This window comes from Sinohyriopsis cumingii, chromosome 15 (assembly GCF_028554795.1).
Source record: "Sinohyriopsis cumingii isolate HCF-2022 chromosome 15, ASM2855479v2, whole genome shotgun sequence".
Taxonomy (NCBI): domain Eukaryota; kingdom Metazoa; phylum Mollusca; class Bivalvia; order Unionida; family Unionidae; genus Sinohyriopsis; species Sinohyriopsis cumingii.
The window spans coordinates 66,243,416-66,258,399 of NC_142975.1; the positions used below are offsets into that span (position 1 = coordinate 66,243,416).

A 14,984-nucleotide genomic window follows, 5' to 3' on the forward strand; every position below is an offset into this window, starting at 1 on the left:
TCGAATTCTGTGACCCGTCTTTTTTGAGATCGCTGAATTCTGTATTCCTTCTGCAACAAATCGTATTGAGGCTCTACAAATATCGAAATATTTTCCTGCCTCATTCATCGACTGAAATATTTTTTCTTCGTGCGTTGTTGTATCAAATGACTTTACGCTTTTTGTTTGCTTTGAAAACTTACCAGTTTGGCCTTTTTTGGTATTTTGACTTTGCGAGATGGCTTGCAAGTTTATAAGAGAATTATCAGTCTTATTATTATTAATATGATCAATCACAAACCCATTCTCGATTAATCCGTTGAATACTTCAAATACCACCCTATGAACATAATAATTCTTCTTTCCGGTACCAAACATCAAATACCCCTGATTATTTACGGTACCAACCGGCTTCTTCAGTCTACAATTTCTAACAACGCCGTCGCGAGATGCCTCGTAATTAACGAGCACAGGATGCGGCTGAAATTCTTGGTTCATTTGTATAATAATACTACTTGTCTAATTCATTATTTGGTTTAATTATAAACCTTGCAATGTAGTCCTGAGGAGTTTTGATGACGAAGTCTGCGGTGGGGTCAATGACGGCGTTTTTTATTCGCTTGTCGTAATAGCGTTTTAACTCCCTGTATCGCTTTCCGCCACAATTGATACACAACTGTGATTTTCCTCTTACACCAACGTGGCAAACCAAGCACGGTAGGGGGCCAAGAGAACCATTACGAACGCTTTGTAAATGATACCCGCAGAATTCACCTCTACATGATTTATTGCACGGGGTTGTCGACCCAATCATCAACCATTTGCAGTGATTCATTATACTATATTCTTTCATTTAAATACTTGTTTTAATTATATGGATGAGTTCGAGAGATTAGCAGCAATTAAACCCTGGAAAAATATTAAGTTCAATCTCGATAGAGTCCTCAAGGACGCACCAAAAGCGTTAATAAACGATAGAACCCTGTTGAATAAAATACGCGACTGTATCAATGAATTCAAGCGTGATGGTGCATCTCATAGTTGGTCAACATTTCGAATTGATGGTATTGTTGATGCTACCATGAACGACAAACGCGCGGCAACGATAATATCACAACTTGACGGTGAAAAGTATTTCTTCAGAGTAAAATTCATTGTCCGGGTGGAATCAGGTAATTGGATCATACGTGATAAATTTGAACCGGGTCTCAGCGACAAGAAATCAGTCATTGTTAGCCGCGACTCCAAGCCAGGGCTGTTAACCGGAGTTGACAGACCATACTATGAACGAGCGTATCCTGAAACAGCAGTTGTCTATGGAATATACCCGTTAAATAAGAAACCTGATATCGGAAAACTAGCGCCGATGAAACAGTCAACGGGGATAAATTGTGTAGCAGAACGAGTAATAGAGCATTTTACAAATGCGTGTCGAGGAAATAAACTGACCGATTTACGACGTAGCAAAATAAACCAATGGGAGGAGACAGTGCGCGAGCGAGGAGCAACCATCAGCGACATAGCGAAATTAGAAACGTCGCTGAGATTTCCAATAACCGTTACAACGATAACCGGTGAAGTATTATATGAATCAAAGTATAAATCAAATGGAGCCCCAATCAAAACTATTGATCATAACGAACACGCGTGGACGCCCGCGGTCACAATATTTCCACGGGATAGAACAGTAAAGTATATCCCCGGGGAATTCCTGGGAGAGGATGGTTTTCTCGCGGAGAGGAAACTATTTGATGCTATTGCTTGTTTGTGTAAAAACGACCCTGTGTCAGTGTGGTTACTTCGAAGCACTGAAAACGACATGGATACCTTTGATCAGTTTGTAAGACCAAACGGTGAATTATATCGCACTGAAGCGTTTCACAACAAGATGAAAAAAACCGCCATGGAATTTGAAGAGCATGATGAACAACTGCTAACAAATTGTTTTACGATTCCATCGGTTGCGGCTCATGTTGCAGCAAGGAAAAATGCGTGGAGACCAACGCGCAAGGAATTTCTACCAGATGTACAATCCAGTTGCTTGGAATACTATCACGGTGGACTATGGAACACTGAATACAACCGCGACGCTATGATTTCCGTTGATATGGTTGCCTGTTATCCAGCGAGTTTTCTCGGGTATGGATCCGCCGCTGAGTACTTTAAACGATTTGGACACCCCAGACATGAAATGACTCGTGTTGCTATTAATGGACCACTGCCTGATTTTGATTTAACCGGATTCGCTCGCATAGTATCATTTGAATTCGCGGCAGGACTTCATCGCTGTTGTTATATTTGGATCGGTAGACACATGGCTGAAAAGAAGTGGCTGCCAATAGCGCTGCTACGGTATATGATTGATTGTAGCATGCTTGTATCGTTGATTGTCAGTGACGCGATTATATCATACCGGGCGCAGACTGAAGTCTGGTTACCAGAACCAGAGCGTCTAGATAGCATAATTGACGAGTCCAGAAAACACATTGATGCCAACGAGGAATATATCATCGAATGGTCCAAAAAGATATTCAACCAACGAAACCGCGAGGCAAAAGATCTCGGTAGAAGAATAATCGGTAAGTTCACACAAGGTGGAAAAAACTGCGACTACAAACGATATTGCTCACGGCTGATTATAGATGACGCAGAATATGATTTCGTAATCAAGGACGCAGTGGCAAAAAATAGATACGTGAACTGCAAAACAGCTTTCTTGTCCAATGGAACAAAGTTGGGTACAGTTGTTACCTACAGCGATGGAGACAGCCCGGCATATCCACATTTGAGGGCGTCTATGCTGGGTTACGCCGCTATCAATTTATTCTCGATGATAAATAGATTTCCCGACACCGCGGTTAGAGTAGCCGTTGATTCATTTTATATAGACGTAAAGTACAAGGGAAACTTAGCCGAGTTTACTAGTCCGGACGAGAGTTGGGGTATATGGAGAATTAAAAATGAAATACGACGCGATTATTCCCCGTCAGCAGATGTCACCGTTGAAAACAATTACTTACGCGGTGATAATTTATCAGAATGGTCTAATGCACCACCGTGTTCTGATCCAATTTGTAGATATAAAACAGTTTATTTAAGCGGCTGTGGCGGGTCAGGAAAGACGACTCGGGCAATTGAATTATTTCGAACGCGGGCAAGTATAATCGTGCTTACACCGACCCATAGACTAGCGCGAGAGATAAAACAACGAAGTGTTGACGCCGTTACTTATCACAGCTTTTTTCGATACAGCGGCGGTGAGTGGACTCCTGATCGAATGGGGGAAAAATTTATTCCTGAGGTTATCATCTGGGATGAGATATGTACTGTTTCGTTAGATACTTTACAAATGTTTCTTGAGTGGTTGCTGCGTGCGAATACAGCGGTAATCATGTGTGGCGACCATGGCCAACCACCACCATTTGTCGGCGAGGGTCCACATGATTGGTTAAAGGCTTTTGTGGACTATTATGAAGAAACCGATACTGATTACCGAGCACTTGATGAACAACTGCGCGAGGTTAAAAAATTAATCAGATTACAGCCGGATAGAATTCAATGTGAAATAATCCGCGAGATGATTCCGGAAACGCCGTTAAATGAATTCTGGGAAACATGGAGACCAAACGATTTGATTGTAGCGAGTAGAAAGATAGTCAGAGACACACTTCAGCGGAAGTTGTTTGCGTTGCATAAGGAAAAGTTTCCAACGCTCCCAGTGCCGTTATGTTATAGACCCGCGGATACACGGCGGCAGAACATTGAAGTTGAAATCCCGGGCCCGACAGCGTCAGGGACAAAAAAACAAATTCTTGTGTTGAATGATATTGTGCTCGTTGATATCAGCGTCGTCGAGGACGCGCTACGTGCTGATAAATCCCCGTGGACGCTAGGATACGCAACGACAATACATTCCTCGCAGGGATTAACCATCACGGACACAATTGTTTGGATGGTTGATAATCGCATCGAATGGTCAAATCTAGTCTATCTTGCAGTGTCCCGAGTACGGAGGATAAATCAGCTTCGAAGAATTGTTATTGACGAAGCCGGCGACAACGATGACATTATTGATGCAAGCGTCATTGATAAAAAACTCTCGGGTTACCGCCAACAGGATAAAAAAAAAAACAGCGGCGTTTTGATATTGATGCCGAATTAATAATTGCGTTACGACAACAACAGAATAATCACTGCGCGAGTCGCAATTGTGTAATGCGCTGGCGTTATTCGGATAAAGACGCTCGCCGATTTACCGTGGACAGGATCGATAACAGTCTCGGTCATGTCAAAAACAATGTGAGGTTAACTTGTCTTGAGTGCAATAGACGCAACGGCGCTAGTTAAGGCCACGTGGGGGCAATTGAGTATCATCAGGTATCACTTGTAGTTGCTCGCGAGTAAATCCGCGCTGAGGAGCAGTTGAATCCAGTCTATAGATCGGTGGTCTACCAGTTGATCGTGTTATCGTTGATATGTTATGTGTGGTAACACTCCAAATAGGATCAGTAGCTCTTTTTTTACCGCCTTCAAGTTCTCCTGGTTCATATAAATATCTAACAGTGACATTGCCGAGAATCGGCTTGGAAACGCTATCTATTTTTGATCTTCCGGGTATATACTTTTTTTTAATCGCGTCGCTGGGCTTCATGTTAATTGCTCGGGTAATCTCGTTATTTAACGCTGCAATTACGCCTGGCAACCTTTTGACCCATTCACGAGATCGTTTTTCTTGGATGAATTCCTTCGCGTATTGATACCCAAATAACCGTTCAGCAAGAGTCCGATTGAATCGTTCAACAATTGCCTGATCACGATGTAGCGCAGTATGACCTCGTCGTATCGCGACGCTATGATGTTTCAGCGTTGATAAAACAGCGCCGCGAAATTCACTACCAGGATCAACTTGTAATAGATTTGGCCAGCGCAGAGGACCTCTTCGGTAAATCCGCTCAAACGCATCGGCTACTTCAGTTGCTGACTTTGTTTTTAACGGCTCGGCTTGTTTGTATCGACTCGCAACATCAACTACGGTTAGCGCGTATTTGTAACCGTTGTCATGCGGCAGAAATAGTATATCAGCTTGATGAACTTCATTGGGTACGGTAACATCAAAGTGTGAGAAGTTGATTTGTTTAGGTGGCGGTAGATAGATTTGCCATATAGCCTGTTTGGATAACCAATTAGCCGCAGTGGCCTTTGTTACCTTTGCAGCGCTTGCGAGTTTACCAATTGCGGCCTTTCCTTTCCAGTATCCTCTCGGAGAATAATAGATGGATTCCATGTTGTTATTATAAACGCTAGCGTTTTCAATTACCAGCGCGAGAAGCTCCGCTTCCAATCATTAATTTACCTTTCATAGCCGATTTTACCAACCATGAAGCCATCTTTTCTTTGAGGGATTTATCAGGAATGGCATTTAACGCGTGAATTAATTTTACATCCGCGATATGACGCTGTTGCAGATCGCTACTTTTGTAGTAAGCAACATCATGAGCATGACACGCCTTATCGATAGCGTTTATTGGATACTCACCGGGTTTGGGCTGATTTTGATCATCGAGTCTGATATCTAATCGTGTTCCGGGGCCACAGTAGTTATATCCTGGGAGGTGCTTTTCTCCTGGATACTTTGCCCACGGTGTTCCGGGGAGTTTTGATAACTTGGCTGCAATATCACCTCCTCGCTTTTTTTAAAGCATCCCCGGGTCTAGCAGAAATAAATCTAAATTTCTTTGTACCGCATTGTACACACTTACCAGTAAGCGCCGATCTGTTATTTCTCGTTGTAACGGTTGTCATATCATTTGTGCCAGTACGCACTCTACACTTCACACAATATAGATCCATAATTTATGTATAGAGATATGAATATAATTGATTTTTCGGCGACTAAAACGAGAGAACCAGTTAAGCATGTTGCAGCGTTACCAAACTCGATCCGGATGATTATCATCGGACCATCTGGATCCGGCAAGACGCAATTATTACTTAATTTAATAATGAGATGGATGAAGTGGGATAAGTTGTATTTAATCGCCCCTAGCGTGGATGATCAACGATGCTACGAGGTGTTGAAAGATTTTAACGAGAATTCATCAGCGATCGCTGAAAAAATGTTATTGAGTTTATTACAGATATCAATGATGCACCAGGTATTGATGATATTGATGGCGACTTTAACAATCTAGTCGTGTACGATGATGTTATGTTAGACAATCAAAAAAACCCAGCTAGGATATTTTCCAGAGGCAGGCATAAAAACACCGACGTGATATATGTCACTCAACGATACACTCAGATTCCAAAAGTAATCAGAGACAACTGTAATATTCTTGCTGTATTCAACGGCGTTGATACACACACACTACGAAATATCTGGCAAACTTGGTGTGGCGGTGACATGGACTTTAATGGTTTTCGAAACTTTTTTAGTCATGCTCAGTCGACCCCACATGGATTTGTAACGATAAATTTACATGATCCTCGGACACGATATCGTATCGGACTTGACCAAATATTCGGTTAAATTGTATCTAATTTTCATTGTAAATAGCCCCTTAGCAGCAGGGGGGGAAATGACATCGACGCGGTCGTCGCTGTGTTTACCGGACGCTGACGACGCTGGGATCGGCGCGCAGAAAAGTGTATTAAACCAAATGACGTCACCGTCGTGTAGGATGGACCGTCGTCGTTTTTTTTTTACCAGGCGCTGACTACACCGGATCCGCTGAGTGCAGAAGTATTAATTAAGCAAAATAACGATTGGACAAAATGTCGGATTCGCCCCCCCCCCCCCGCTGCTATAAATGCGGAAATCTAGAATCATAACTCGCTTCTGAAGAAGGTCATCACCTTGAGTGATTAAGTTAACCTAGACTTCATTGTTAAGAAAAATCACAAGGTCCGTTTCCCGGTTTTTTAAAAACATTTAAGACCATAAATAACATCGCTGGTTTCCAAATATGGTCGCCTGCTGGTGAAATTCGGCTTCAGTTCAACCTCATAGTCCATAGCGTACCCAATACCTGTTTTTTATATTTACAGACCTCATCACAGGAATAGTTGTTGTAGAAGAAGTTTTTCATTATGAACTGATAACATGCAGTCAAGGAGAACTTGCTGATAAAGCAGAGCTTTTCCTGTCTAGATTTGTATAATATTTTTAATACAGAATTCTCTAACTTAAAACCCTTAAAGAAAAATTATGTAACTTTTGAAATATAAGAGTAAAATTGGATTGAATAAAAATTCCCAAAAATTCATTTATACCATCTATGTTAAAATATAATATAAAAATTTAAAAAACTTATTTGTTATTTTTGCTTATACTTTTTTAATACTATCAAAGTAAAGTTATATTGTAGCATAACGTATAATTTTAATATTTTAAAAAGATTTATACTGGGTTTGGTCAGGGCTTAATTGTTTCTCCTGTCCTCAGTTAGACTGTTGCGATATGAATAGGATTTTCTAACCTTGGTAAAACATTATAAAAAGCCAGTTGTATTTTAAAATAATTCGTCTCCTTAGTCGGTTCCATAATTATAGTGTATCCGCGCACGCGCGCGCGCGCGTGTGTGTGTGTGTGTGTGATTTTACTGGGTGTGGGGGTACACAAGTAGGTGAGCTGTCCTTGGAAAGAAACGTTTAGCATTTCCATGGCATAACATTAACTATCTATTTGTAATGAACTCATAATCTATTCAATGTTGTGTATTTTTTTCTCTCATTGTTAGTGGGTGGGTGTGTTGGCGGGGAATGGGATGCATACGCAGATGACGTCATGTCATCCTGTTTTGCACATGCATAATGTCAAAGGCATTCCAAAGTTATTCAAAGCGTTTTATTTTGCCTTGCTTTGGATTGGACATTTCTATTCTTGGATACAATTATGATATCAATTCTTCCTGTAAAATATGAGATTTATTTCTTAAATAATGGGGCACGTCTTGCAATATACATATTTGTCAACTACATGCATTATTGATTTAGCTGAAACCAGAATACATCATTTTAGTCGCCAACGTTTTTGTTTTATACGCCTCAACAATATAAGAGGATGAAAAAATAGGAGACGGGTTCTTTATTGTCCAATATTGCAACTGTGATAAACTATTCCAAACATATCATTTATTTCTCAGACGTAGAAGACAGACAGAGGGATGTAGTGCTGTTGTTATTAAAGAAACAGCACGAACGATTGTCGCTACTCTTTAAGTGCTACGTTTGATGTCAGTCTTACTTTCAATAGTGTCAACGTCAGCCATATTTGAGATCCAACTGCAATGGACTGCTAGTCAGTATAGAAACATTCGATTTTGGGATCACGAGTATTCAATAAATATGAATTATGTGAACTAAGTATAATTAAACATTACGTTAGATACAAATTCGATTTGATCCGATGCTAACAGCTTGGAAACGTCCGTGACCATTCATTATCAATGTAATGTGATCAAATACTGGACTCATAACTAACTCATTAAGCCATAGGAAACGAAAACAGCATAGTGTCGCTGTAACGATCATAGGTAAAGAAAAAAAATTAACCTACCAAACTCGTTATTTTAGACATGCTCTTTTTATTTATATTCCCCATATTTGTGTATTCAGAGGAAACTTCATTCCTTTAATAAAAAGAGACCGGACTTACGAAATACCTGATTAGCTAATCGATTACTGGCAAAGGAACATAGATTAGACGAATGTATAGTGGAGGAATGGACACGAACTCATGGGATCATTTTCATTGCTTTTCTTGCCGAGAAGATGGTGTAATGTTATAATTATTCCTCTGTTCGTAGTATCTTACGGTTTTCCAGCAAACAATTTGCTTCTTGTATCCCATATTCGTAAATGTTTGCTATGTTCTTTTGAAAAATAATTGGGTTTTGTATGCCAATATTGATATTAACATTGCAACTATTGTGCCATCCACATGTTGTATAGTTTTAAAACCTGGCCCACGTCACTAACAAGAAAATAATTTAACAGAGCTTTATAAGACAGTGTGATATATTTTCAACGAATTTGAATGCGAAACACCTGGCTTTACATTCTTCTAACTTCATGCAAATCGACTAATCCTTTCTGTGTAGACGTCATAACTAAACCTATAAATACTTTTGAACAATTCTCGTATTAATGTCTGTTTAGGGTACAAATTAAACTGATCTAATAGACCATAAAGTCTCCGTTACTAATATTAAATAAAACTATTCACTATTGGAATCCTTTTAGTTAAAATTCATTCATAAAGTTATCAAATATATATGAAAATGACCCCATGTATTGGTGGGGAATGGGGTGCAGACGCAAATGACGTCATGTAATCCTGTTGTGCACATGCATTATGTCAAAGGCATCCCGAATATTTGTACAAATGACCCCATGTTTTCCCATGCAATTCAACTACAAGCATCAGGTATGGTAAAATATCATACTTCTTATTCGATATTCCTCGACCACATATGACCCAAATTCAAAAGGATACATCGTTTTCTAAATGCTCTTTAACCATGGGTGTATGGCCAAATACAGTGAGAGTGCTTTTCTATGCATAGTTAGTGATTTCAGGAACGTTTTGGAAAACCAATGATCGATATACATTAAGCAAGTACATGCATTATAAACATATGTGCAACGTCACGAACATTATTATATGTTCACATTCTTCTCCGTAAACATTCCATTGTCAGAAAAGTTCAATATGTTACGATATTGCACACCTTCATATTGCATTCACCTGCATAAAGGAACTAGTTTCTATTGTAAACAAACTATAGACGCAGAAACCAGCACTTTTGATTTGTAAACAAATCCTGTACACTCGCGTAATAGGCGCTTTACGTTTTGGTTGTTGTTTCTGAGTGAAGTAAAGCAGATGTTGCGTGGACGGCCACATAACAGTTGCTTTGGCACATTCCGCGTTGCGTGTTAACTTTTTTGATACAATGTTTCGGATTTAGGCTTGCTGTACAGTTGACGCCAGAAAGGGTTCTTACAAATAACATACAAGTAACAAGGGAGAAACTGTCTTTAGCTGATAATAAGAATGGCAAAATATATACTTACAGTTTTACATACTGAATTTCCTCAAAATGTACTTTCTTAGTTCTGCAAATCTGAATTACATGAGCCATGTCATAGATTCTCAATCTTGATTACACGTTACGAACTTGTACTGTAATTTCGATGATAAGTGCAATTACATTCTCCGTATTGTACTCAAATTAAATAAGCATTAAATTCTACAGCGTCTATTTGATAATTGGAATTGAAAGACTTCATATTTTCCTACATGATGATTTAAAGAATTCAGTGACAGAAACAGAAACACATTTGCAGATGTCAACACGCATTTCCCTAGCTTCTTCAATCCAATGTATTTCATGTGGAATTGTCACATATAATTCCAGTCCATAATCACGAATACAATACCAAAATCTATTCATTCCATATCGAAAGGAAAAAAAGTTGTTGCTATGAGCATTCATTCACAATATGACTCCAAATTTCAATTTTAACTAGACACGCCATTTTCTTTCGAAAGCTATGTCGAGCGCGCGAATAAGTTCAAATTTATCTGGGCGGAGTTATGTGCGCAGTAATAATGTTGTTGTTGTGTAATGATGAGTCGGCACTTCTGTATTTAGTTTGGAATACGGCATGCATTCAGTTACCTTGTTTCTTGTAGTGTATTTTGTTAATATAATTAAACATTAGGGAGAAAAAGAAAATGAGAATATAATATAAAGATTACTGCATTTGTATGTAAAAATATGAACTCCATTTGTCGGATGGATATACGGTACTTCCAAGGTCGTGCAGTAAGCATTGCATTGACCATGTAATTAGCACACGCTCAAATGCAGTATTCACAGTCTGTGAGCACACTCTCTTTTGCACACACAAACGCATATATATATATATATATATATATATATATATATATATATATATATATATATATATATATATATGTCATGTAAGGATGAAAATTCTTATATTTCAAAGACGTTGCAAAATATTATAAAATATTTGTAATTTTCAGAATATATTTAGACACACAATATTCCATATGCCTATTGCTTTTTTATCTCCTCTCAGTAAAGAATGCATCATAAATGTCCCAAACATACAGTCTAAGGATATGGCTGACCCCCTGTGGAAACTTGATATGTCTTCTCCACTTCTGGAATACTCTACTCGCTTGCCTCATCAAAGGAATCAAGTCATCGGGAAAGGTAAACTGAATTGTTTGTTGGTATCTATGTTCGAGCTAATGAATGTTTCTTAATAAATACCTTATGATTTATTTATTATTACTACTTTCCATTAATTTGTGTCAGACCTGATGCTGATTTTGACTGAGAATAGGACGTTACTACAATTCATTCAAACAAAAGTTTCCGAAGATACTTCGTCTGCTTTTGCACATTGGTTTGTCTTCCTTAGACAGCTTGAATTATTACTTTCCATTACATTTTAGAGACTAGCTATATACCTTGTATACGAGTTTTAGCAGACATTTGATTTAACACTTTCCATTATCGAAATATTGCGCATTTGTATTCGTTTAATTTGGCTCTTCACAGGTTTTGTTTTTCACCGCCCTTTATCGATCCTGCTAGTTGGTGGTGCTCCACTGTTCAGAGACATAGCTGTAGTGTTTTATTTTTAGTTCCGAGGTGTGAACAACTACTGGACATCAAGGTGGGTTTAAGCAGACTTGTGTCTAACCATCGTGTTTAGAATTACCTGCATTTATTTGAATGTGTTTTCAAGCTAGGTAAAGTATTCAAATGTGTTTTATCTAATGATGGTGACCTTTTTTATACAGCAAAAGTATTTTGACATCAAGTTATAGCAATAATATGAAATGAGTCATCAACTTACAACTATCATAGAAAATAATCGTTTTTACAAGAATAATAAATATAATTTAAAATGAGATGAATAAAATACATAACTTTAATATTAGCTATTATCACTTTTACTTAATGATTAATGTAAACATATATTTGACTATTTAAGGAAACAAATTAAAGAGAAAATCAGAATTATGATATTGCATGATGCTATCTTAGTATGTCCTGCTTTACTGACAATGGTCAAAGCTGTCTGGAAATAGCCGTATGAACCATAAAGGCTTTATTGGGTTTTGAAATATGTTTTATTTTATTTAATTGCAACATCGACAGGAACCATTTCATGCCTTATAAAGGCCATACATTGCTTCTATATATGGGTACGGGTAGCTGCTGCGGGTCAGTTTTTATTTTCTCGGCAAGTGTATACTTTGGCAGAATAATCTTGTTTGGGAGCTTTATATATATATATATATATATATATATATATATATATATATATATATATATATATATATATATATATATATATATATATTACGTCATGTTATTCCAACTCTTTATTATTGCCCCATGAATATCCTGCACTTTACAATCATATTGTTAGAAGTTTTGATTTTATAAATTCGTATCAAGATGAGTGAAGCTGGGGCTGAAGAATGACCTGCCATCCGATGATTCGTTTGCATGCTCTGAAGATGATGTGTTCATGACAATAAACTTATTTTAAAAGAAGATACCGTGAGAGGTATAGATAGCTTACGGCAAATGAAGTTTTAGGTGTGGAACATGGATACTTTTATCAGGTCACAATGTAAAAATCGCACAATGGTAATGATGATGTTGATGATGACGATTATTATTATTAGTATTGGCTTCTGGTGTGTCGGTGGTTCTTTCCGGGGTTTTCCCGGGTTCTTCCTCCACCATTAATACTGGCCGCCATGTATAGCCTATTATGTGCTGAAAGATGGCGTTACACCCCACAACAACAACAACAAAAATTATTATTGGATGTGGTCTGGCTTTTATTGCTTACCAATAAACTATGGCTAGTTGGCCGCCTACTCAAATCTGCTCGATAGTGTTTTCTACTCTCAGATTTGGCAGTGATAGATGGAAGGCTGTATTTACATTCCAAAATAGATTATAAGTTACTAACAAGCAAGGCAAGTTTTGTCAATTGATTGCCAAATGCTGTCTCGATTGGTCATTTGTTTGGAAATTCATTTAGTGAAGACAATACTGCAGTTTTCTAATTAAACCGTCATTGTTGACTTCTAATTTAATGTAGTGACATAGCAAGTCTTTCTTCTTGGCAATTATATGATTTTATATAGCAAGTCATATTCCTCGACCAATCGGTTTTCTCGATTTCATTTCTCGCATCCACGAAGAGATTGTATGTACTCGTGTCAACGGGCTCTTCATTAACTCGTATGGACATCACGTATAGTAAACTTACTAATAAAATCAAACGCAGAAGTAAATGATTTTTATAGTAGGTTTAGAAACGTAAAGTAAACGATTAATAACATTAACAGTGTACATACATTCTACAAATGTATAAATGTATAACATTTTAGCCAGTCTATAACGATTGCAAGAGGATAAAGATCAAACAAAATTTAAATTGGTATTAAGTGCCTTAAGGAAAATGCATTAAAATGATAAATCATCATTTGACAAACCCAAGAAACAGATATAGACAAAATGTGCAAACTGTAAATCATAAAGTTGAATTGATGATACATTTGCAACGATACTACATTGTTGCCCAATTTACGAAAAGAAAATAATTTACCCTTACAATTAAACTATACTCATGCGTAGTTTCGATGTATTCAACTCTAGAATTTATAATAATTCCTTGTTCTTGATTAACACTTTGTTAGCACACTTTTTCGCGACTATTCAGTTAACCTTTCCTGCAAATCATAACTTTTTAGAGACAGTACTGAACTTTACTATTTTTCTTCTGAAAAAAATGCAAGTATTGCGTAGCGATAGGCTCATTATTCTGTAGAACACATCAATCATTTGAATTTTGAACAATTATTTAAAATGTTCTTATCAAAATCATTACCCAACATCATGCACAGAGATTACGTTCTAAGAGTGGATACAGATTAATAGTTTTATGATTTAATCGACGTCACAAAGTTACCAACCAATCCTTTTGATGCATGAAACAACTTTAGTACCAGCTAGACATCTTGATAGTCGAGTTCACGGTTATACTTAACTAGTAAGGTGTACATCGTGTATAATTTCTTCATCATTGGATGTCCTCGAATATAAAGTGTCTGAGTGGGTCAATAGATTAGTTAATTCTTCTTAAACTTAAGAGGCCTTTTGCACTGTATTCGCTCGTTACATTCTGAGATGCATTTCCTAACCATAGGAAACCCTTGTCCATATTAATTGTATTCTTTAAACATAAATTCAAAAGCGAAAGTCGAAGGATTCTAGTAATCAGTCTTCTAGTTCATGACCCATCCTAAACGTTAACGTCGATAGTGCAATGAACAAAGGGTGTGGTGCGCAGTGATGGGTGGGTCGCAGTATAATCTTGGTTTTGTTGGAACGTAGGTGTTATTAAAGAATGTTGTTCCAGTAGGGAGTTGATTTACAGACTGGCCTAAGTAAGAATCTAATACAGTGATCCACGGGTTATCTTGAGACCGATTGATGATGAATTCTTATTAGTCGGCTGTGGAATGTGTGTGTGTGATAGGAACTGTTCGCCGAAAGACATTGGGAGAGTCTAAGACAGACGTTTGAAAGTCTCTTCTTATTGCTCATTCATTATGTGCCAAATATCACGTAAACTTATTTTTTCAAAAACATGTACTGAAACAGCGTGTGCAATCGCGATTGTTTACTGTTAATGTCATGTAGTGAATTTTTAAGGCTACATCCGGTCTAATCATGAGCGAGTTCATTTTCTACCTCACAGTTAAGGTTTAATATGGTATAAACATTGTCTTGTTTGTGCTTTGGGAGGTGCTTCAAGAATTTAAACGGTCATTCTAAAAGTTAATGTCCACGCATTCAGATATTGAAACTGCATACTGCAGAGTATTCAAGTATATAACGTCACCTCCCCATGACTAATTAGTTTACATACTC

At 37.7% G+C, this 14,984-nt stretch overlaps 1 long non-coding RNA gene across 1 annotated transcript in view; it reads left to right on the forward strand.

Moving 5' to 3' along the window:
- LOC149781970 (uncharacterized) overlaps positions 1-11,870 on the forward strand; it is a 47,035-nt gene extending 35,165 nt beyond the window's left edge. The window contains exons 2-3 of the long non-coding RNA XR_016414545.1: positions 11,092-11,228; positions 11,580-11,870. This is a non-coding gene — a long non-coding RNA (uncharacterized LOC149781970). The remainder of the gene's footprint in view (positions 1-11,091; positions 11,229-11,579) is intronic.
- The last annotated feature ends 3,114 nt before the right edge of the window (positions 11,871-14,984 follow it).